This window comes from Carassius auratus, chromosome 38 (assembly GCF_003368295.1).
Source record: "Carassius auratus strain Wakin chromosome 38, ASM336829v1, whole genome shotgun sequence".
Classification (NCBI taxonomy): Eukaryota; Metazoa; Chordata; class Actinopteri; order Cypriniformes; family Cyprinidae; genus Carassius; species Carassius auratus.
The window spans coordinates 6,913,857-6,937,526 of NC_039280.1; the positions used below are offsets into that span (position 1 = coordinate 6,913,857).

Here is a 23,670-nt window from a genome sequence, read left to right on the forward strand (position 1 = left end):
AGGTTTGAATACTCTACGAATATTTTTAGTACATGTGAGGTCAAATACAGTTATAAATATTCATATAAATTAGACTGAAACTCAGATATCATATTCATATAATATTTAGATAATATACAGTATAATACTATGTATGAATAAAACCTATACCTTAATACTCTACCATTCAAATGTTTTGGGCTGGTAAGACCTTGAAATTGTTTTGAAAGAAGTCTTTAATGCTCCCAAGGCTGCATTTATTTGATTTAAAATATTATAAAATCAGAAATACAAGTATGTATATATATATTTTTTTTTTCTGTGATGGCAGAGCAGAATTTTCATTTTTGATTTGGCCCTCAAGTAACATTATTATTATAAATGTTGAAAACGTCTCAATATTTGTATTTTTCAACATTCTTTGATTAATAAAACATTAAAACGAACAGTATTTTAAATATAAATCTTTTGTAACTTCCTAAGTCTTTAATGCATTCTTGCAGAATAAACATATTCTTACAAAAAAACAACAACAACACCTTAAACTTTTAAATGGTAGTGTATATATACTAATAAATATTTACAGCTGTAGCAGTGTTCGAAATATATAAAACAGTGATGTCTGAAAAAGAAAAGGAATTTTTAAAATAAGTTTGATCTCAGCCCATTTTAAAGTTTCTGATAAAGTGGTAAGTTAGCACCTGAGCGTTACTAAATGATCCAATGCCATTTAACACTCACAATAATGTGCAACTAATAAATGTATATATGTATATATATATATATATATATATATATATATATATATATATATATATATATATATACTCTCACAATGATAAAAATATGTATAAGGCCTATATACAAGAAGGAATTTCTTTCATAACACAAACATGACAAATGGTGAAAAAACATAGTTTGTGATTTCTCAGTAACAATATACATGTGGTAAGACGTATATGGCACTATTCTTGCATACAAAGTAACACAAAGCTGTAGGTGTTTAAGTAGCTTCACAAAACTAAGTAAGAAACAGACCTTCTGTTAGTCTGAGCCCGATGCGCACAAAAGATTTACTTAACTGCGCCTTTCTTAATGCATGGCTGATAAATGATCTAATTCCTAAACCTCAAATGCATTTTTTGCTTTTCTTCGGAGTTTAAGGACAGGAAGAAGAACTGTCGAATTCAAGTGAACCATTTTCAAGTGAGCCGTATCCGTTCATCTTTTTCAGTTTGAGCTGGTCCGGGTGAGTGAGGGCCTGGCTCTCTTCCACAGCCTCTTTTGTAGCAAACATCTGACTAATCTCTACAAACGTCTTATTTTTAGTTTCCGGAATAACAAAGTAGACGTAGATGGCCACTGATACACATATGGCACAGAACACCAGATAGCAGTAGGACCCAGCAGACATCTGTGGCAAAGAAATACAACTTTTTAAAACTACATGAAGATGATTGAATTTCACAATGATTGACTCTGACTAATGTTTTGGCGACCACAACCCTGGAAAATCCTTTTTCCGATTATACTCTGTGTATCTTTGGCTTTAGCTTCATTGAATGGATTTGATACCTGAAGGAACGGAAAGATAAAGCCGATGGTGAAGTTCGACACCCAGTTAAGAGATCCTCCCACGGTGTATGCGGCAGGACGATGGGATTGCTTGAAAAGCTCAGCTGTGATCAGGAACGGAACACCCGCTAAAAAACAGACACATCCGTACTAATGATATATTGTGACGTCATTTATATTTTTCATGTTTAATCGCCTACCTACTCAGAGAAAAAGTGCTGTGAAACCTAGAGCGGTTATATTTTTTTAGCCTATAAAACACAAATGAGTGCATATTATGAATGCATTTTATGCACATGCATGTATGCACTGCTCTTCTGTAGTGCAACAGTTCTTGGAGGGAGGATAATAAACTAGCTTTATGAAGAGCTCATTATCTCAATATGCAGGAAGCAGAGATTGTTCCACTGCTTAAGTTCTAATCCCTTTTGGTTACAAGTGAAAAATAAGGAGGCACAAGGTGTTATTTCAAATGTAATGAATTCATGAACAAGCCAAGCGATGGCTTCATTATTTGTGCGTGATAATTGCAGCAGGAGGCATGCTGCAGTTAAATTGATAAGGAACTCTGCTTGTAATTCATTGTTCATGCAGGATTTTGTCTTAAAAAGCCATATTCATCATTGTTTATGAACAATGAGCCATAAAAAATCCTAATTAAAGACGTAATTACACCGATTGAAACACTAATAGAGGGAAGTACACACTTTAACTTCCATACTTGGATCTTTGAAACCCTTAAAATGTCAATACTTCTGTTCAACAGCACAATTGATCATTATATCAATTTAATGCAATTTAGTCAAGACGCATTTAATTTCCCAAGGCATCTGTATCCTGTTCTCTGTCTTGTCTTATATATTTTAGAATAATTCATCATTCATATATTTTGTTATATATATGTATCATTAATTTTTTTGTATAAAATCTAATCATCTCATCCAATTTGTCTTAGTGCATGTAGTTTCTGTGTACTCACAAAATAAATTATGTAATATGTAAGTTATGTTGTTTTGTTGAAAATAAATGAGATAAAATGTAAACTCCATGTAAGAATCTTATTTGGAATAATCATGCTTGGTAAGCATAGATAGGGATATAGAGAATTAATCTATAAACTGGAAAGTTTAATATAACATACATGTTATAGAAACATATCTCTGAAAGTTTGAGCGTCTTTAAATTATCCTGAACAAATAAATTATGACTATACTAAATATAGACAATATGTCTGTAAAATAAATCCATATATGTAAAAAACCTAGTGCTCAAATAAATACAGAGGTTTACAATGAACTGCAGTTGTGAAAGTTAGTTTTTTTTAGTAAATAAATTTGAAATTGTATAAATTATAAAAATAATTAACATTATATAACATTAACATGTTATAGAAACATATCTCTGAAAGTTTGAGCGTCTTTAAATTATCCTGAACAAATAAATTATGAATATACTAAATATAGACAAAATATGTCTGTAAAATAAATCCATATATGTAAAAAACCTAGTGCTCAAATAAATACAGAGGTTTACAATGAACTGCAGTTGGGATTGTTTTTTCCAAAATTCTACCCCCAGGTGTCGCTATTTTACTATTTGAAGGCGTCATCAGGGACTTCAGGGTCAAAGAGCAGACTACTACTCATTCCGATTGAAGCAGTTCTCTACTGAATGTGCCTGAGCATGACTGAAAATGACTGATGCAGCCATGTAGATCACTTTAATAAATAGATTAAGAGAAGAAGAAAGAGTGACAGACACAAAGAACTCACCCGGCCCCGATGCAGAACCCAGCAATGATCCCAACCACACACCCCACACTCACATATTTCATAAAAGGCACATGTATCTGAAAATATGATAGTAGCAGAAGGTGAAAAAATATATATGTTATATCACTTTATCACTATATTAGTTTCGCCAACAGTTATTTCAATTGGCAGTGAATACATATTTTAATAAATATTTTCTACTTTATTAACGATATTTCACTTACTTGAAGAATGAGGGACAGTGTTATCCCAGCACAACACATTCCCATAACACCAAAGCCTCCAATTATCAATGGCCTTCGCCCGAGACGCTCAATGGTGAAACACTGAATAAAAAAACAAACAAGAGACATGAAATGCGAATGTTCACAACAGGCGCTTCCTTTTGTCTTGATCGGATTAATTAGTAACCACTGTCTTGAGAGGAAGACTTTTTGGTGCTTTTTTACAAGCAAATGTCGCAGAAACATAAAGTGGAACCTTGTTTTTTCATTAAGTGCTGCTGAAATTGAGTGCTAAAGCTGTGCACTGTTGACTTAAAGGCGGGTGAAGCTGACATAAGAATGAATAGCTGTAATTTTATAACCAATCTCTAGCCTTCCTCTCGTGTGCCATTTGCCTCCCGAGTGAGGGCCAATTGACACTGAACAGCAATGAGTTCTTCTGACTAACAGCGTGCCTTCTTTCTCTCCGGTTGCTGCTGGTGCATCACTAAATCCCGGCTAAGCGACGCAACTGGGAGAGAGAGAGACTGTATCTGGCCTTCATTACAGCTCTGAGATGTGACCCAAGAAAGGAGGTGGCAAAAACAAGACACATCAGTCTCTCTAACACTCATCTTATACAGTGATTTTTAATGTCTGTCACAGCAGAAAAATACACAACGTGAGCTGGGAAAGATTGAGGGCAAAGCTAAATGAAAATGATTGAGATATGAAGAGACGTTCTTTTTCAAATGCAGCGGCTCTAGTGAAGTAATAGACCAAGTGATGTCTAATAAACTATTTCGAGTCACTATATAACCCTGTCAGATAGCCTTTTACCACTATCAATAATTGAAACAGACAGTTTTCACATTGGAAGCGTCAGTCGAATATGAAAACTCACCCCTATGAGGCCTGCAATGATCTCTATAGCTCCAGTTCCTACGGTCGTGTACTGGATCTCAGGGGTCGGGATTCCGGCGTTCTCAAAGATGTCGTTGGTGTAAAACCAGATCTGGGGTGAAGAGCGAAAGCATAGTGATTTTGACTTGTACAGGTGGCATATCGTGACTATGAGTGGTTACGGCGTACAACACTTCAGATTCAATTTGAGAGCTGGAGGGCTGTGTGTGAGGTTAGGCAGGGGGGTAATCAGAGGGAACACAGACGGTTTGAGAGCTGCTGGGGACCGTAGAGGACACACACGGCCTGCCTCTCTCCTGCTGCTTATGCTGAAGTCAGCCAAGACTCACCACCTGTCAGCCGCATTTACACTGAATACACACACACAGACGCTCACAGGGTCACCTGCCACCTAAGGGCCCAACAGTCAATGTCATTTAATATTCAAATTTGATATCGAAGCCCCACAGGGCAAACATGAAGAGTCCTACTTGGATTTGACATCAGTAGCTCACGTACTTTGACAAGATGTATTTACGATTTGGGAAGTTAAGGCTATGGTTAAGGCTGATTTGTAGCCTGATGAGGCTGTAAGGAAATGCTGGGAAATGCTTGTCTAGTGAGTAAACAATTTTATTTTATAACAATCTCTGTAAAGACTGAGTAAAGTAAGTCACAAACATCATGTTCAGGTCTCAAATCTAAAATGAGAGGCTCAGTTTTGTTTAGTTTCAGAATCAGTTGAATGAATGTCAATGACTGTAAATGAATTAAATTGAGGAATCACCGCTGAGATAATGGCTTTTATTTATTGTTTCGTAGTTGGCCGTGGAAATCCGATGGGGGAAAGACATGACAGAAATAGAAATTGCAATTTGACAAACTCCAGATGAAATCTGAAGCCTCTTTTCTTCATTTTGTGGCATAATCTGTGGACTTCTGCAGAATGTAATGTGGTAAACAGAGCTGAGAGTACTGCACTGCTAGCCAACATCAAATGAATGATTAAATGAACGTCAAGCAAGGAGTGGGGAATATGCAGAAGTTTGCGAATGATGGCTGTTTGAATTCTGCTGAGCTCTGGGCACACAGATTCCGTGTGGGCCTGGTAATGAGCTCTCTATTGGTCTTTATCCTCATTATTACATGAAGAATTAGTCTGCCATCCACACAACATTTCAGAACAATACAATTTATATAAGACATTCCTATAGAAAGAAAAAATAATAATATACACCGTGTGTTATACTGGTAAAACCTTTTAATATGATGCTAGAAACCTTTGCAGAATTCATTTCTGAGAATCTATTTAATAGCACAGTGTGTTTTTGTGGAAATGCATAAGAATTCTTATTCATAACCCTGATTCTGATCATAATATAGATGCCATTAAAGAGCACTGCAGTGGCAAGTATAAAGGAATGGTGTCAGCTGACAGGTCTAACTTAAACACTACCAGCAGACTACTATTTGGGAAAAATATATATATTTTCCATAATCACCATCTTAACGATGTTACAATTAAAAAATACATCTAATTTGCTTGAATAATAGCCTTTATTTATCACTATAGCAGGGCTGTGCAAATTAAACTGCATAAACACTTAAAAAAGATTGTTATTGGTTAAGCTCTGATGGATAAAAAGTGAGGTGTCTGTCCTCCGTGCTCTTAATCATCTGAATAATTAAGCTGAAGTTAAAACTAAACTATTCCTGAAGAATAAAAAAATGAGAGCCACTTTAAATTCAGGTGCATAGCCACAGCTCTACTGTGCAGGTTGAAACCACTGTTTACCTGCTGTTTATTTGATGTTGGAAGAAATCTTGTGAGGCTTTAGAGGCTAAATACTTGTCATGCCCAGATCCAGATGTTCATATCATTACCTTTCCCACTGGTGTAGTGGTGCCTGGAGAAGTGGGTATACTGGCAAATTATGGCCCCAATTTTTTTTTTTTAAAGAAACCCAGCAAAAGATGAACACCACGTTTTATAAACAGTTACATGTTAAACTAGTCTTCTATATTTAGTTCAACCCAAAATGGGCCAGTAGTATTTGCATATTGTCATTTAACTTCTGCTGCTTGACTTCCAGGAGTAAGGATCATTATGAAATTAAAATTAGCCGTAGAAGAGGTGCAGATTTTGTAATTATTAATGCACCAATTAACATTTTGCCAGAACCTCTTGTACATTACATGCTATTTTGTTTAGCTGTCTGTTCGTAGGAGAATCATGATCTCTATTTAAAAACAACAAACAAAAATATTTTTATCCAGAATGTATTCCCCCTTCCCCTATCCCCACGTCCTTTTTAATATAAATAAGCACCAGTCAAGCAACAGGACCACAAGAAGATGCCAAAAGACCACTAAACCTGCTGTCTTGATCTTACTGTACATGCATTAAGAATAACTAGATCAGCGCATAATCTAAAACACCTTCAGTCACCATCCAGTATAACACTCGTGCTTTTAAACCAAATACACGCTGAAAGACATCTAGACTTAACCCTCCACAATCTCTGATGAAACTGGTTGGGTTTTCTCTGTATTAGAGCGGTTTTGAATTTACGGGACCCACTTTATATGAAGTGGCCTTAACTACTATGTACTTACATTTTAATTAATAATTTAGTACAATGTACTTATTGTGTACATACGTGTTTTTACATTGTACTTATATTTATAAAAAAAACTACATGTAATTACATCTGTATTTAATTTCTGTAATTACATTTATAATTACACTGTTGACCCATACTTTACACCTTAACCCACCCTTAAACTTACCCATACCTCCAACCCTCTCCCTAACCTTACCCCTATCCCACCTCAATAGCAGCAAAAGTGTTTTACAATACAATATGAACACAGTAAGTACATTGTACTTATTTTTCTATGTAAGTACATAGTAGTTAAGGCCACCTAATATAAAGTGGGACCGAATTTATTGTTTGAACCTAAATTTGCTTAAATTAGGAATACATTAAACGTAAATAATTTAGTTTTTTTTTTTACTTTTTACAATGTCAAATCATATATGACATATATTCTTATTTATTATGTATATGATTCATATAAATTAATAAATAGGGTAACATTAATTATAATGTATTAATTAATCGGTCTACGGTCAACGGTGCAAAATACTTATTTGTTGATTCAGCTTGTTGGCCTTATATAAAATACAGGACAAATCCTGTTTAATGGGTGTTTTTAGGGAAAATCCAATAGATAAAGAAGTGGGTATATGCCGTATACCACGTATACCCTCCACTACACCACTGACCTTTCTATTACAAAAGACTCAAAACTCAAATCATGCAGTGTAGTCAGCTCTATATGTTAACCAGGATGTTGATCTTACCGCATCGATGCCAGACAGCTGCATACCAATGTTGATGACCACCACGGACAGGACCTGCCAGCGAACAGTGTGATCCAGTATCAGCTGCCAGACAGACACGGTCTCCACTGAGGACAGAGAGCGTTGCTCCTCCTGCATCTCCTCGATCTCTGCCTGGATGTTACATTTGGCTCTGTACCATTTCAAGGCTGCACCAACAAAAACAACATAAACTGTTGGCTTTAATGTTCATCTGTATTAGGAGCCAGCTGATAAAGTTTTCAGTATGAGCTGCCTGTATCACTTTGCAATATCCCACCAATACAATCCCTTCAAGATGACCCATGAACTAACTAAAAGAAAAAAATACTTACTTAAAAATAATGCTTTTAAAAACCATCACCGTTATCTGGTTTTCTAGTAACAAAATAAATATAATTTAATTATTTATAAACTTACATTTACTTCAGAAGGAAAACGGTACAAGATAAAAGCCTATCAGAGAATAGGCTGATTTATGTTTATTTTAACCCATTAATTTTTTTTCTTTCTTTAAAGCAAAATTTTTATTTATTAATATATTATACCTAGTATTTCTGACAATTCTTTTATAATTTTTAAGGATGTTTACAAAAATGTTTACTGATAATTAAGACGATAACATGATCTATAACATATACTGTAGTATTTATATAATAAAAAAAAGAAAAAAGAAAACAGTAGATTTGATGTTTTGATGGTTCTAGAAAAATGGCTACAATCGAAATCAAAAGCATTTCTCTCACCGGTGATAGTGGCATGAACATTGTGCTTCTCAATCAACAGGTAGCGTGGGCTTTCTGGAAACCACGGTAACAGCATCAGCTGGATAAAGGTGGGGACAACCACAAGAGAGAGAAACAGGGGCCAGTGCTCTTCCTGTCAAACAAAACAGCACAAGTTAAAACAGAGTACTGAACTATTTCATAATTATTATGAATATAGACGAGCAATGTAACTGTGCGGTGTTAAATTGTTCACTGATCTTAGGTTCCCTGGTGTACCTTTCCTAAAAGTTCATGCAGGCCCAAGACTTGAGCTAAGAAAACCCCAGCACAAATGAAAATGCTAGGCATGAGCCCCAGGAAGCCTCTCAGATTTTTAGGAGCGATCTCTCCAAGGTACATTGGCACCACGCTGAGAGAGATACCTGGAAGTTGGAGATGAGCAAAGCATGTCAGAGTCTATTCACATCGAGACTTATTTTGCTATACCTGCTTATATTTCAGCTTGGACATACCTGAATGTATTCCTGTTATAAAACGACCAAAGATGACCATTTCGGGCGAAGCGCAGATCCTGCTGAACCCCATGAGTGATCCTGCCAAGAACACCAGTACAGTGGAGTTGACCAGTGTTCCTTTCCTGCAAAAGCAAACACTGTGAAGTTCTGCCCTGGCACTGCTCATTAAGCTAGGACAGTCATGCTTGATAGCCGGCCACCTGGGTGTTTAACTATCGAAACCAGATAACTGATGTTCCATGACAGTGCTGCTGGTGAAATAGCTGCATTCTTTGATTAGTTCTATCAAGTTGTAAACTTTCCCCCTGATTTACAGATGGCTGCACAGTGTTCTGCGTTATGATCACCTTACTGCTATAAAACATTTTGCTGGACTGAAATTGATTAGAACAATAAATAGGGTCATGAATCATCGTCTTTCATTTGCATTTAAATGTCTGCAGTCAAATCTTGTGGCGGTCCTCATAGACACTCAGAACAGACTATACAAGTGTACTTCCAGAGTCCTTGGAGAGTACAAAACAGAAGTTTAAGGTACTAAGTTAGGAAATGCACAGTGGTTAAGTAAACAGTTTTGTCACTATACACTATACAACGATGTTATCACAGCTATAAAAATTAGGATTTTGGCAATTTCATTATTAAATGTTTTTTTCCTTCTAAAAATTCAAGCTTGTTACTTACACATCCTCATGTTGTTCCAAACTGGTATGACTTCTCTTTTTAAAGGAAGAATTACAAAAATGTACTTGCTCTTTTCCATGTAATTACAAAGAATGCAGACACGAGCTTTAAAGCTACAAAAAGACACAAAACATCAGTAAAGTATTATAAAAGTGATCCATATCACACAGATTCATCCATCACACAGATCACTTTGTTGACACTTTTGCTGATCTTTTGCCTTGTTTTTGAGGCTTGAAAGCTCTATTCTCTATTCACAGTAACTGTATGTAAAGAACACGACCAGTACATTAAAAAATAATTCTTTAGTGTTACATGGAAAAAAAAAATTCATACAGTTTTGGAACCACACGGGGGTTAATAAATTATAGCATTTTTATTTTTAGTTGAACTAATCACCAACAAAGATGTCTGAAACTAAGTGTGTCCTCTTTTCAGAGTGCAAACAAGGCCATTTACAAGGCAAAGGCAAAGTCGTTCAGTGTGGTCAGAGAGGTCAGGTGAGGAAGAATCTACCTCGATGGCCTTGACACTGACACAGGATTTCCTGGCAGAGTGACCACACCATGCCAGATGTTATGTGTCTCCTCCTGACTTACCTTCCAAATCTGGTGACCAGAGTGCCCACCATCAAAGAGCCGATCAGGCCTCCAATCGCAAACACAGAAACGGTGAGTGAATACATGAGCGTCAGGGCCTCCTCGTTTAATCCAGTTCCATTGCGACTTACCACTGTGCGGTTATAGAAGTCTTTAATGTACTAGTAAGAGGGAGACGGACAGACAGAGAGAAAATTAAAGTGAAAGGTTCACCCAAAAATACTGTTAGCATTTACTATTCCTCCATGATTTTCCAGTCAAATTTAAAGGATATCTTGTGCTTTTTCATTTATTTCCATTCATTATTATTTAAATAAAATGGGACTGCAAGGCTACAAAATAATAATAAAAAAATCTGCATAAAAATATGATATAAGTAGTCTATATGACTACTTCTCACATGTCCCAACTTTATCACCCTAAGAATAAAGGTCAGGAATAACATGAGGGTGAAGTTATTAGTGGGTGAACTATTCTTTAAAACTGTGAGACTCAAGAAATGCATAAGGAAAGACATCATTAACAGGCATTCCCAATGTCTTCAAATTCTTTTTTCTTCATATTTCAAATCTCAAAGCTTCTATTCAGTGACACACACCTCAGCATGGACTTACATGCCTCTGTCTCGTGACAAGCTCTCCTCTCTCTCTTTTTATGCAACTCTATCTGTTGCCAGTGCTTTAAGGTCACAGTCTAATTTAATCAGTTTACATACCTTTTCTATTCTAGCTTTAAAGTTGGAACAGTGCGGTATAATTTAACAGACTTGGGAAAACTTAACATAGTCTTTCAGTTTACTCAACAATAGATTCAACTGAACTACTTTTTTTTTAGAAAAAAAAGTGGATTATTGATAACATCGACTGAGCTTCTGCTTCTGCTTAAAAAAAAATAAAATAAAATAAATAAATAAATAAAACACCAAGCAACGGTTTCCAGTTGTGATTTTTGGATTTCTATGTTTGAATCCTTTTCATTAGCACATCATGTTCCAAGAAAAACAGAACAAAACAAAGCCACTTAAGTAGGGTATATAACAGCCAGTCAGGAGACCAGACAGGAAAATTTAAATATTTTTGTCATTAACAGGCTAATGGGGCAGGGCAAATAGGTCTCTACTTATATACATGAAGAGCTGCTAGAGGCAACCACTGCAGCACAAAATGCCTGACAAGCCAAGATGAACAAATAACATTGAACTGACTCATCTACCAAAAATGAAAATAAGGCTTCAACACTTTTTTTCTTCAAGTTTCTGGAGAAAGTCTAAAGATAACTTTCTCTTTTTGTCCCATATTGATTTCCATATCTTAAAATTATGATTTATTCATGATATATTTAAATCTAATATATACATACTAATACGAAATGACATAACAAAATATAACATTTATATTTAAATTATTCCAGAATTCCTTGTAGAAATCACACTTTTACAATAAGAATGTAAAGAATGCACAGAATCATGTAAAAGCAACATTCCCTGAGATCTTGCTTCAGGAGAGCCTCTGTTTAAGCCACTGTGTTTATTTCAACCTCGAGCCTGACGTGCATCTCTATACTGGAAGCCACTTTAAGAAACTTTGTGTTGAATGGAACTATGTTGGCTATGTTATCAACTGATTACATCTTTTGTTGAGCAGTTTTGGCAAGTGAGGTACTGATCGAGCTCTTACCCCAGCAGGAGAGTTGACTACAGCTAAGTTGTACCCATACAGCATTGAGCTACCAAAGGAGGTGAGGAAAGCCACTGCCAGCAGAGATGAGGTAAGATGCTATAAAAAAGAGACACAAACATATTTATGGCATGTAAGCTGTAGTTTTCCTTATTTTTTCTTAAAGTGGTACATTTTGTTGTTTCCTTTTCTTCAAAATTCTGTGGCTGAAACTATGAGCCCCACACGCAAGAGCCAAAGAATAAAATGTATAGTGTTTCAAAAGAACACATTCAGAAATTAAACATAAACATACATTTTTTTAAATATATATAAACAGTGCGTAGTACATAAACAATAGTTTTACATTTGTATGTCCATTAATATGAGTTGGACTATACAGTATTTAAATCCCATTAGACACACATGAAAATACATTCATATATAAATATATTTAGTCTTACGAACAAATAGATTTATTTTATAAACATTCTATTCCATTCTATTCTATTCTATTCTATTCTATTCTATTCTATTCTATTCTAGTGATCTTAAAATGTTGAAGCAATAGTTCAAGTCAGAAGAGGATAGAACAGCTTTCTCATGGTGTGACTTCAGTGGTCGTTACACTTCAGATCATGAGTGGAAAACTTAATTTGTCCCACTAAGTGGTCAGATACAGTTGCTTATGTGTAGTCCTACACGTGAGGAAATTTGCTGGGAAAATGTCTTGTGACATTAACTTAATGCCTTTTCTTTCTTCTTCTTTTTTTTCTACACACCATATCGTACAAAATGAAAATGTGACATTGAATATTGCATTACTAAATATTACTGATATTACAATAGCTTTTGAAACCTGTTACTACACACCCTTCATCAACCAAGATTCAACAGCGTACTAAAATTAAACTTTAATAAAGTATCATTTGAGTGATCATGCTTAAACTAACTACTATTGAAGATCCTTAGATGGCAATCAATAATACGAGTTAAGAGAACGATAAGAACGAAATTAGAACGAAGCAAATAAGTAACAAAACAAACGCAGATTTGTAACAAAGTGACACATCATTTAAATAAAGTAAAATTTGTCTACTTACCGATGTTATTTTGCCTGGACTAAGAATTAACACTTCTTCGGCCATATTCAAGTTATTTTAGGCTACAAGACTTCTTGAGATAAATATGAGTTAAGTTTAGTTAGTTAGTTTCTACTGGCCGTCTTTCTGTGCTGCCGACTTCATCTTGGAGGTGAGGGTGTGGTCATAGCGGACATGAGGGCGTGGTCACAGTAGATTGACAGCCAATGTATCGTATGATTGACAGCCAAGCGGCCTCTCATCTCATCAATCCTCGCGCTGCTCGCACTGCACTTCCGACCGAGGCTCGCGTTTCTTAACAAGACCAAGCGTGTACAATCACATGATAGTCCACAACGTGATCCCTGCTGAAATCAATTATCTAAGTGAATTTGCAAAGTCTGCGGTCGCTAGAATGAGGGGACTACGGAGAAGCCAATAGTGAGTAATCCTAAAAGACAGCACAGAGGGCAAAAAGAAGATATTCATAAACGGTTTGGCGTATCAATCGCGGTAGAATGAATGAATACATTGAATGCTTTTAGTGTCAGTTCAGTGAACTCAATGAAGAGCTAGTTTGTTAAACTTTAAAAAGCTCCTCTTTTGTGAATTAGGCATGTTCTGTTTCTTATAATTGTGGTATCCAGAGGAAGTATCATAATGATATTAGTTGTATAGATGATGTTAAACATGTTCATTAGGATTATATACTGGGAGACTCGCGTGAGCTTAAAGTCAACATGAAATTAATGTAGGAAACGTTCCCTTTCTGATGATATGAATAATTTAGCTATTTTAGACTGGTCTAGGCTAATCTGCTCTAGCAAGTAATGCTTCTCCTTATCCTCTGAATTTACGATGACTTTATTTTTATGCACCAAGAAAAGACAGTTCACCATGTCTGTTGTGTCAATGCATATTAAAGGTCATGTGTTCAACAGTTCTTAAATGAATTCTTTTTTTTTTTCTTAAATAAGTGTGTAATGTTTTGAATCAGAATTTGTTCCAGTCAAGCGAACTTCTTTCTGGTGATGTGTTTGCTGGACTTCTCGCCGCCTCAAACGCTAGTTCATCAGCATTCATTTTTGAGTGCAATTCTCACTTGTGTTAAAATCCAGTCAGCAACCAATACATAGAAGTTCCTAACCTACGGTTTTTATTTTTCTATTTAGCATAGGTGTATAACAACTATAGATCTGTTGTCACTTCGGTTTCACGGCAACTTTAAGTCCTGTGCTGTATCTTTTCTTGTTAAATATTCAGGTGAATAAGTAGTGAAGACAAAGTAAGATGCCTCTCTAGACACTTCCTAAATGTTTTACATTGCAACCAACAAGTTGGTTGTCTATGAGGAATGACTGGTTTTGTTAATTTTTAGCTCTGTATAGCAAAACTGCAGAACGTTTATGAGTTTTTGAAAATTAATGTTACAGTTTGAGTCACAAGTTATAGCTGATACATTAATGTTACAGTTTGAGTCACAAGTTATAGCTGATATAATCAATGTCAGTTGAAGTGTGGTGATGATAATGACACATTTTAATGCATGACACTCAAAGAAATTCCAGAGATCTTCCTCACTGGCCTGTGTTTCCCTCGGGGACTACAGGATCTGTCATAAGACTTGTCAACAACCTCATGCTGCTTCATTAAAATCATTTGTTTTAAAATAAAACATCAATACTAAAAGGGGGCATGTGTCTTAGGGGCAACCCAAATACGAAGATATGACATTTGGTATGAAATATTAATTCACCTTATCTTACCCAGTCAATACTTGTAAAATCAAATCAGAAAGAAATGTTTTGTCATTTCCACATGGATTCAAACCTGGTTTTATTATTGCACATGGAGTCTATAAATGTATAGAAACTTGCTCTTTGCATTCTCATCATTCTCTCTCCTTCACTCCTCAATCCTCATGCTAGCACATGTGACCCTGGAGTATAGATTGAGCTGTTCTAGTTGATTGCTGTTGGTGTGTTGGTCTAATGTTGGGTTGGAGAGTGTTGTGTACTTGATCAGGTTAAGAATGACTTAGATTGATGGCTGCCCCTGAAACCTAATATCCTTTCCCTCTATGGCTGATTCTCTGATGAATGTAATCAGGGACAGCTACTCACAAGCTGACAGCAGGTTAGATTTCTCCAGATCAATGGCAATGTCCTCTGTCTCTTAGAGTCTTTCTTTATAGCCAGTCGCTGTTAAAAATCACACCTCATTCACTCAGCTGTATTTATTGATTAGAAAATAAGCACTTGAGCTAGATAGATAGCACTGCTATGTAGGAAATTAGTTGCTTATCAGAAATTAAATAAAATATAATAAAATTAAAATAGTATATAATACATTTCTCATAATGCTCCCCAAGCCTGCATTTATTTGATCGAAAACACACTAAAGAAGTAATATTATGAAATAATATTATTACAATGTAAACTAACTAGTGCTGGGCAATGATTAATAACAATGATCACATCCAAAATAAAAGTTTTGGTTTTTATATATATGTGTGTGTGTGTGTATATATATATATATATATATATATATATATATATATATATATATATATATATATATATATATATATATATATATAATTTTTTTATTTTATTTTTTTTACATTTATTAATTTGGCAGACTCTTTTATCCAAAGCGACTCCAGCAATGCAGAGCTTGCCCAGGAATAGCAGCAGGTTGGTGTGAGAGCATCTGCACACACAGTGAGGCCAAGACTTTTGGACAATGGCCTGGTGTCAAGAAGTGCAGCAAAGAAGCCACTTCTCTCCAAGAAAAATGTCAAGGACAGACTGAAATTCTACAGGAAGTACAAGGATTGGACAGCAGCAGGCTGGTGCAAAATTTTGTCTGATGAAGCTCCCTTTAGACTGTTTGGAACATCTACAAAATTGATTGTTTAGAGAAGAAAAGGTGAATGCTACCATGAGTCCTGTGTTGAGCCGAGAGTGAAGCATCCTGTGACCATCCATGTGTGGGGTTGCTTTTCAACCAACGGAGTGGGCTTTCTCATAATTCTGCCCCAAAACACTGCCATGTATAAAGAATGGTATCAAATGTCCTGCAAGAGTGACTTCTTCCAACGATCCATTAACAATTTGGTGATGATCTGTGCATTTTCCAGCATGATGGAGCACCATGTCACAAAGCAAGAGTGATAAAGTAGCTCGAAGATCATTACATTAAAATGGCCAGGCAAATTTCTGGATCACGATGCCTTAGAGAACCTGTGGTCAGTCCTCAAAGTGAGTGGACAAGCAGAAGCACACAAATTTTGTTAAACTCAAGGCAAGAATGGATGCCATCAGTCAGGATTTGGCCCAGAAGCTTAAATCCAGCATGCCAGAGCGAATTGCAGAGGTCATGAAGAACACTGTAAATATTGACTCATATTTTTTTTTTCTAATAAAAGCCTTTAAAATTGATATGCTTACCATTGTTTTTCAGTATACCATAGAAACGTGGAAAAATAAACTACAAATACTGAAGCAGCAAACTTTGCAAAACACAATTTATGTCACTGCCAAAATTTTTGGCCACGTTTGTGTGTGTGTGTGTGTGTGTGTGTGTATATATATGTGTCCCTGGACCACAAAACCATTCTCAAGTCACTGGGATATATTTTTAGCAATAGACAAAAAAACATTGTATGGGTCAAAATTATAAATCTTCCTATTATACCAAAATCATTAGGATATTGAGTAAAGATCATGTTCCATGAAGATATTTTGTAAATTTCCTACCGTCAATATATATCGAATTGTAATTTTTGATTAGTAATATGAAGTGCTAAGAACTTCATTTGGACAACTTTAAAGGCGATTTTCTTAAGTAATTAGATTTTTTCTGTTTCAAATAGTTTTATCTCGGCCAAATATTGTCCTATCCTAACAATCCTTATTTATTCAGCTTTCATATGATGTACAAATCCAAATTTAAAAGAAATTTAAGACCGGTTTTGTGGTCCAGGGTCACACATATATTTGTATGCGTAAATACTGTGTGTGTGTGTGTGTATATCTCACTTATATGAATGTAAATACATGTAAATATTTTCTAAATATGTAGGCCTACTGTACGTGTGTGTCTTTATATGTATATAATTAATATACACAGTACACGCACAAATTATAAACAATAACTTTTATTTTGGATGTGATTAATTGCGTTTAATCGTTGCCCGACACTAAAAGTAACCATTTTGGGATTTTAATTTATTTATTGAATTGAAAGCAGCCTTTATCACTGTTGAATACCACGTATGAGAAGCTTTGTTGGCTGAGTGCTGTTTAGCACACGTTCAGCGAGGGCGTCGCACAGGCTCATGCGAGTGTGTCGAGGCACAGAGGATACATACAGGGGCTTTAAAAGGCTCTAAACTCAAGCTGCCACATCTGCGAGCCTGCATACATCACTCTGTTTATCGCCGCCACTGCTAATTGAACATAGGCTCACAGAATGGTGCCCCCATGTGTTCCATAGCGCCGCACTGCCATTGGCTGTTGTCGCGGCGACGCAGCCATTAATGAGACAGGGCCGGGAAGATGGATTACCCAGTGCCATATTGCCCATCATCCCCAATCAAGAACCACCCATGGAAATTGATTGTTGTAATTTGCTCTCATTATTATTATAATACCCGGACAAAATAACACACACGGCTCGCTGTCAAAGCTGTGAAAACCAGCCATTAGTTATGGGGGAGACAGCAAATGCGTTTTATGAGTTTCGCAGTTAGTTGAGACGTTGGATGCAAACACATCTTAATCAGATTTCCACTCCCTCCATCATGGTGATATAGCATCTCATTATCTCCACCTCAGAGAGTGGTGGAAGAGAGTACACATTCATTTATACTTTAATGTCAGTGTCACAGTTTTACTTCGTGAATAATGCCTTGAACTTTCCGTGAACAAGAACAGTAGCGATTGCCGATCCAAACAGCAGAGCGGAAAACAACATCACGCTCTAGCCAGGTTGAAAATTATTACCCTGGAAACAAATTAGGAAAAAAAAAACCTGAGGTTTAATTTGTGGACTTTGGCGTAGTCAGCAACTTCATCCGCTTGTCTCTCATAAGAGTTCTTGTTGTTTTTAACACACTCATCAGCTTTCCTCGGACAGTTGAGAGCTGCTCTTCGGGTGCTTAGTACCCCATCTAACCAAAAAGAACAAATGGTCAATACCTCAGGATGTGTCATGCGGGATGACTATAATTAGTCCTTCCTCCAGTTCAGCCAATGATGTACATCATAAACGCTTCGTCTCCAGAGCCAGATTAAGACTGCAGCCCGGCGCTGCTCCCAAATCCTCCCTGCTTACACTGCACTCTGTCTGTCTCCCGAGTCCCTCTCTTTACATATGCAAGAAGTTATAAGGCATGGAAATGATCAAAGCAGGATACGATTATGCATCCCTAATCACAAACTAGCCCCACGAAACCTCTGCGGTCTCGCCCTTTTTATTGGGCGATGGTGAGGAAACGGCAGGTAAATCAGTTGAAGATTACACCTCGGATAGTTTTATGACAGAGCCAGGAGTCCCATCAGGGAGGAATTTCTAGCGTGGTCAGCAGCATATGAACGGTGGGGGACATCGTCTGGAATTAGGGCTGTAATTTAAAGCACTCTAATTACAACAATCACTTACATCCAGGCTTTTACTTGTGTCGCAACGCAATGCGATTAGGAATGCGAGCGGAGAGCTTCCATATCCTCTCCAAATCAGACCAAGTATGGTGTCATTTTGTGTCCAATTTGAAGAAAATTGGTGAATTCCAGAAACCGAGCTTTTGCATATTTGATGCAAACATTTCTGAGGCCTCTAAATGATCAATGTGATTAAACCTTTTCAGAAAACCTGTTGTTTACTTAATCCTCAACGGGAATGGATCCTCAATTTTTAGCAAGTAAAATGGCATTTAAGAATAATTCTAAAAACATCCCACTTTTGGTCCGGTCAAGTGTCCTTTTGCTGTAAAATCTCTACTAAAGTAAACCTAATATCTTTTTATATTTCTGTATTATTTCGAGGTGAACTCTGACCGGACTGAAGTGGTTTTCTTGATTATCCGTATGTCATTTTTGTTTTGTTTAAAAAAAGAAAATAAAATCATATTTATACATCTCTCAATCATTGTATTGCATTCCTCCCCACAATTAAAACTGCAGAGCTTTGATCATAAAACTAATCAAAAATATGCATTTTATGAAAGTAGTTTGCTATACTGTTCTCAAGATTTCATTGCTTTATTATCAACATTTATTCACTCTCTGGCCATTAAAGCTGAGGTGTTTTCTTTCTATATTTTGAGCTCAATATTGTCATAGTATATGAGCCATAAAATCATGATGTATCAAATATTACACTTTTTATTTAATATTTTGTCTAAAGATTCATAAACTCTTCATATTCAAAAAATTCTCAACAGTTTTTCTGATTTAAAGTGATGCCATAAAGTGAAGCCGGTCTCTAATTTATGAACACCATTGTTCATCATAAAGTATTATCTCTGATCATAGTAACAGCAAAAGTTTCTTTTCTGAGTATCTTACATTACTTTGAGTTGTTTGATTGATTCATTTATGGGCGTGTGTGTGTGTGTGTGTGTGTGTGTCAGCCCGTGGGGTGTGAAGTATGGTGTAGATCCATCGCATTGTCCCATTCTCCTGTTTTTTCCCCGACAGGGCCCAGTGTAACCTTCAGCCCTACAGGGGAGAGGCTTGTAAATTACCACTGGAGTTTTCCCCCTCACCCCTGCTGTCATCATTTCATTAACCCCATCCTGATCTCCTCCGACCTTGACTGCTTGCTTTCACTCACAGGGGAATGGCCTCTCTCTCCACCCTGCTTTCTCTCTTACTTTGTGCCAAACTGTGTTGAGCTGCAGCCAGTACATATGTCACCCACAGAACCATGGGCTTTTAGCTAATGGTGTCAGACGATAGACTGTAATTTTATGGGGGAAAATATATCAAGTTCACAGATGCCATGTAAACATCAATGTGAGATCAAAATGAACCTGTCTTGGTCAAATATTGCACCTGGTGTTATTTTGAATGATTCATCTGTGCATTTCATTTTGAAGAAAATGGTTGTTTTCTTTTACACTGATGTTACTTATGTTGTGTGGACACCTGAATATTGTTAACCAGTTACCGAAGAGATATTGTTTTTAGCAAACTCTGCCATCATTCTAGTACAGTGGTTCTCAGCCAGGGGACCATTAGTGGGACTCAGTGAACTTTTGGGGAGGCCCTAATAATGTTTGGTTATAAAAATCTAAATGAATCATATTTCTGAGTTTAAGCTATTTTTAGTTAAGAACCAGTTCAAGTTTATACAATATAAACACTACAATTCATTCTCAGTGGATATCCCCTCACACACAATAATGCCTTATTAAAAAGGATTTTTAAAAAATCCTGTTTTGCTATGAAATTTGTCACATTAAGGAAGTAGCAAATGCAAATGTGAATCTGAACATTTGTGGTCCTATTTCCACTTATGTGCTCAAAATAAACTGTGTGCAGTTTCATTAATAATCAAGTGTAGCGTTGGTTCTGGCAGGTCATGTTAGTGTGTGCATGTGCGTGTGTGTGTGTGTGTGTGTGTGTGTGTAGGCGGAAATCTCGGGGGGACAGGACCCCAATCTGAGGGTTGTCCCCCCAAATATATGATTAGAAACAACACTTTGTATTGTAAATAACTATGTTTTATACTTTAACTTTGTAAGTAGTAAAACAAAACAAAAAGAAAATGGGGCAAAAAAAAAGTCAGGTGAGAGAGAACAAAGTCAATAATTGTGGAACTCGGCTGTCAAGGCTATTTTATTCATTTACACATCGGATGAAGTGATTATTTTCTCTTTAATACAGATGATGACGTTTTGTTTTTCGATGAGTCCACTATGATAGCAATAAGAATATTACCTGCTTGACGGATAGTAATGTCTACAACGGACACGAGCGCTGTTGCGCCGCGACCACAACAGCTTGATGTCTCCCTGCTGCACTAATATTAGTAAGGCTTTACTCTGTGTAAACATATCCTTACAAGTACAATTTTAGATGTATTATTTGTGTCTCCCTTGAAATTCTCCGGCACCATGCCGGATCTCCGGCGTTGCAGCATTTGGCTGAGAGAAGCACAGCTTTCACTCTCAACCAAACTAACATTACTAGCCAATCAGAATGTTTTGCTATTGTATTGTGTATTGTCACACCCCTAGTGTTGATAAGCAGTGATCTAGCTCATAATTATCCAAGTGTATGAAACGGCTTTCATTCTTCAGGTGTTTTTTTTTTTTTTTTTTTGCTTTAATTCCTGGAAATTTTATGTTTATTGTCCGACCCTGCTGTTAGACAAAATGTATGCCCCTGCCTATCACAGCACCCATATATAAGGTCCTTCAGTATCATTACCAGCTTTTGCGTTACTCAGTAGCTAATTACCCTCCTCCATCCCCAACTCCTCTTCTCAACAGCCAGGATTCAGCCTTTTGATTCTCCTTGAATCAAACTTAATTTCTAAAATGTTACAATGTGTTATTAAACTTTTTAATATCTGCAATATATTTATGTTGCTTCTGTTCTGTTTACCCTGGAGGGTTATTGTTGCTCTCTCTGCTCTTTATCCGTGCTAGGCTGCATGGATGCACAGGGAGTTCTTTTCCAGAACGGAACTATAATGCCAATCCAAACTGTATGTTAATTGTCAGTCATCTTTTACAAAAGTTGTCGTGACAGAAGAATTTTGAGCAAATTAATTTGTCAACGTTATTGCACATATATAAAGTGGTAATGGTATGGTGTTAAATAAAGATTATGGATGGTTGTATTAATTACTGGCCCTTTTGTTGGTGACTGAGTGATTATTCACATTTTTCTTGTACGAAGAAATAAGCAGAAAGACACTGAGGTTAAACAATATGTCTTTGTAGCTTGTCAGTTGCAGTCTTCTGATTTACATGAATCCTGCACTGCTCTCTACAGACTACGCAGGGAATATTTCCATAAGAGCAACTTCAAATTACTTTAATTATAATTAAAAAAAAGAGTTTTGTTGTTTTTACCTTTATTTAAGACTATAAAGAACAGGCAGGAAGCAAAGTGGGAGTGGAAAGCACCACAAGTAGGGAGTCAAATTCAGGTCACCAATAGCACTAGCATGTTGCCAACTAACATGAGTTTTCCAACTACATTTTACTTGTATTCAAAATGACTGTGGCATACTGAAGTTATGTATTTTATGTGTTCATCAAAATATGTTTTATATGTTCTTCAAAATTATATATATGCGTGTGTGTGTGTGTGTGTGTGTGTGTGTGTATACACATATATCAATTAATATGTTCTCTATGACCTTGAGTTGCAAATATTGGAAGTTTTAAGTAATATTTAATTATATTGTATACCTGTGTGAATACATTTACACTACTATTCAAAGTTTGGGGTCAGTAATTTAAAAAAAAATATATATATATATATATATACACACACACATACTTTTTATTGACCAAGGATGCATTATTATTAATCAAATATACACAGTCTTTGTGAAAAGAATACACTACTTTCAAAACGCCCCGAAACTTTTGAACAGTAAATGTGAATGTAGTATAAATTGCTAATGTATGTAATGTCTGTTTGTATTAAAATAATATTTTAGTATTTATCCCATTAGTTCCCATATGTTCCCCTATATTTAGCCACAGCTGACTTTAATATTTAACAATATTGTAGGAATTATAACCCTAATTGTTTTATAACCCCATTGTCATAAATGGGACTGTATTTTGTTCACTTTAACCATGCACAACTGTCAAGGAATAACTCTTGAGGTCAATTAAGCTGAATTTAAACTATTTTGTTTCTCAACTCCTTGGCCACTTGGCCAGTCTTCATGTAGGTTGTGTGTAATTTTTAATGGGTAACATTCACTTTACTTAAACACTTTCCCTAATCAGTACAGTTTTCTACTGCAATAGGCTCCCTGCAGTACTATTTGAAAGGGCACTTGATGGGCTGATCAGGTGTGAATACACAACTCCTCAGAGACCTTGTTTTTTTACTGTGAGCATGCAGCTGAAAAGCTAAGGATGTGGATCCCCAATCCTGTTATCATTATCTTATCTGAACATCACGAAGACTGGAAGCAGGTCGGAGTGTAAATGTGAGAGATCTTGCTGATGCTGCTAACTCTCTGCCCGCAGCTGCTGCATCCGACCCTCCTTCGTTCCTTTAGAATTTATGCACTCACTCAGCAATGTTATTACAAGTCAGAGTTTATTGGGAAATTGTTACATTATGTGAAGTGTCTAACAAATTGCTTATGCTCCTGTAATTGGGTTACAACAGGCGTGCTCTCCCATTGGTGAGATTAGGCAGGCTGGGCTCCCACCGATCTCACAACCCAAGCAGTAATTTTATTTGTCTTGCCTCGCTCTCCCTCTCCTAACAACATGGCTTTCTCTGCCTCCTTGCCAGATGTCTGTTTGGAGGAGCAGGCTTGTTTTTTGGCCCCTGACAACACAATTACAGCCCCGTCGATTGTCGTGTGTGTGCATTAAGT

General features: G+C 36.3%; 1 pseudogene; it reads right to left on the reverse strand.

The window, feature by feature from the left end:
- Positions 1–513: 513 nt before the first annotated feature.
- On the reverse strand, positions 514–13,258 carry LOC113056837 (solute carrier family 2, facilitated glucose transporter member 5-like; annotated as a pseudogene).
- Between the last annotated feature and the right edge of the window lie 10,412 nt (positions 13,259–23,670).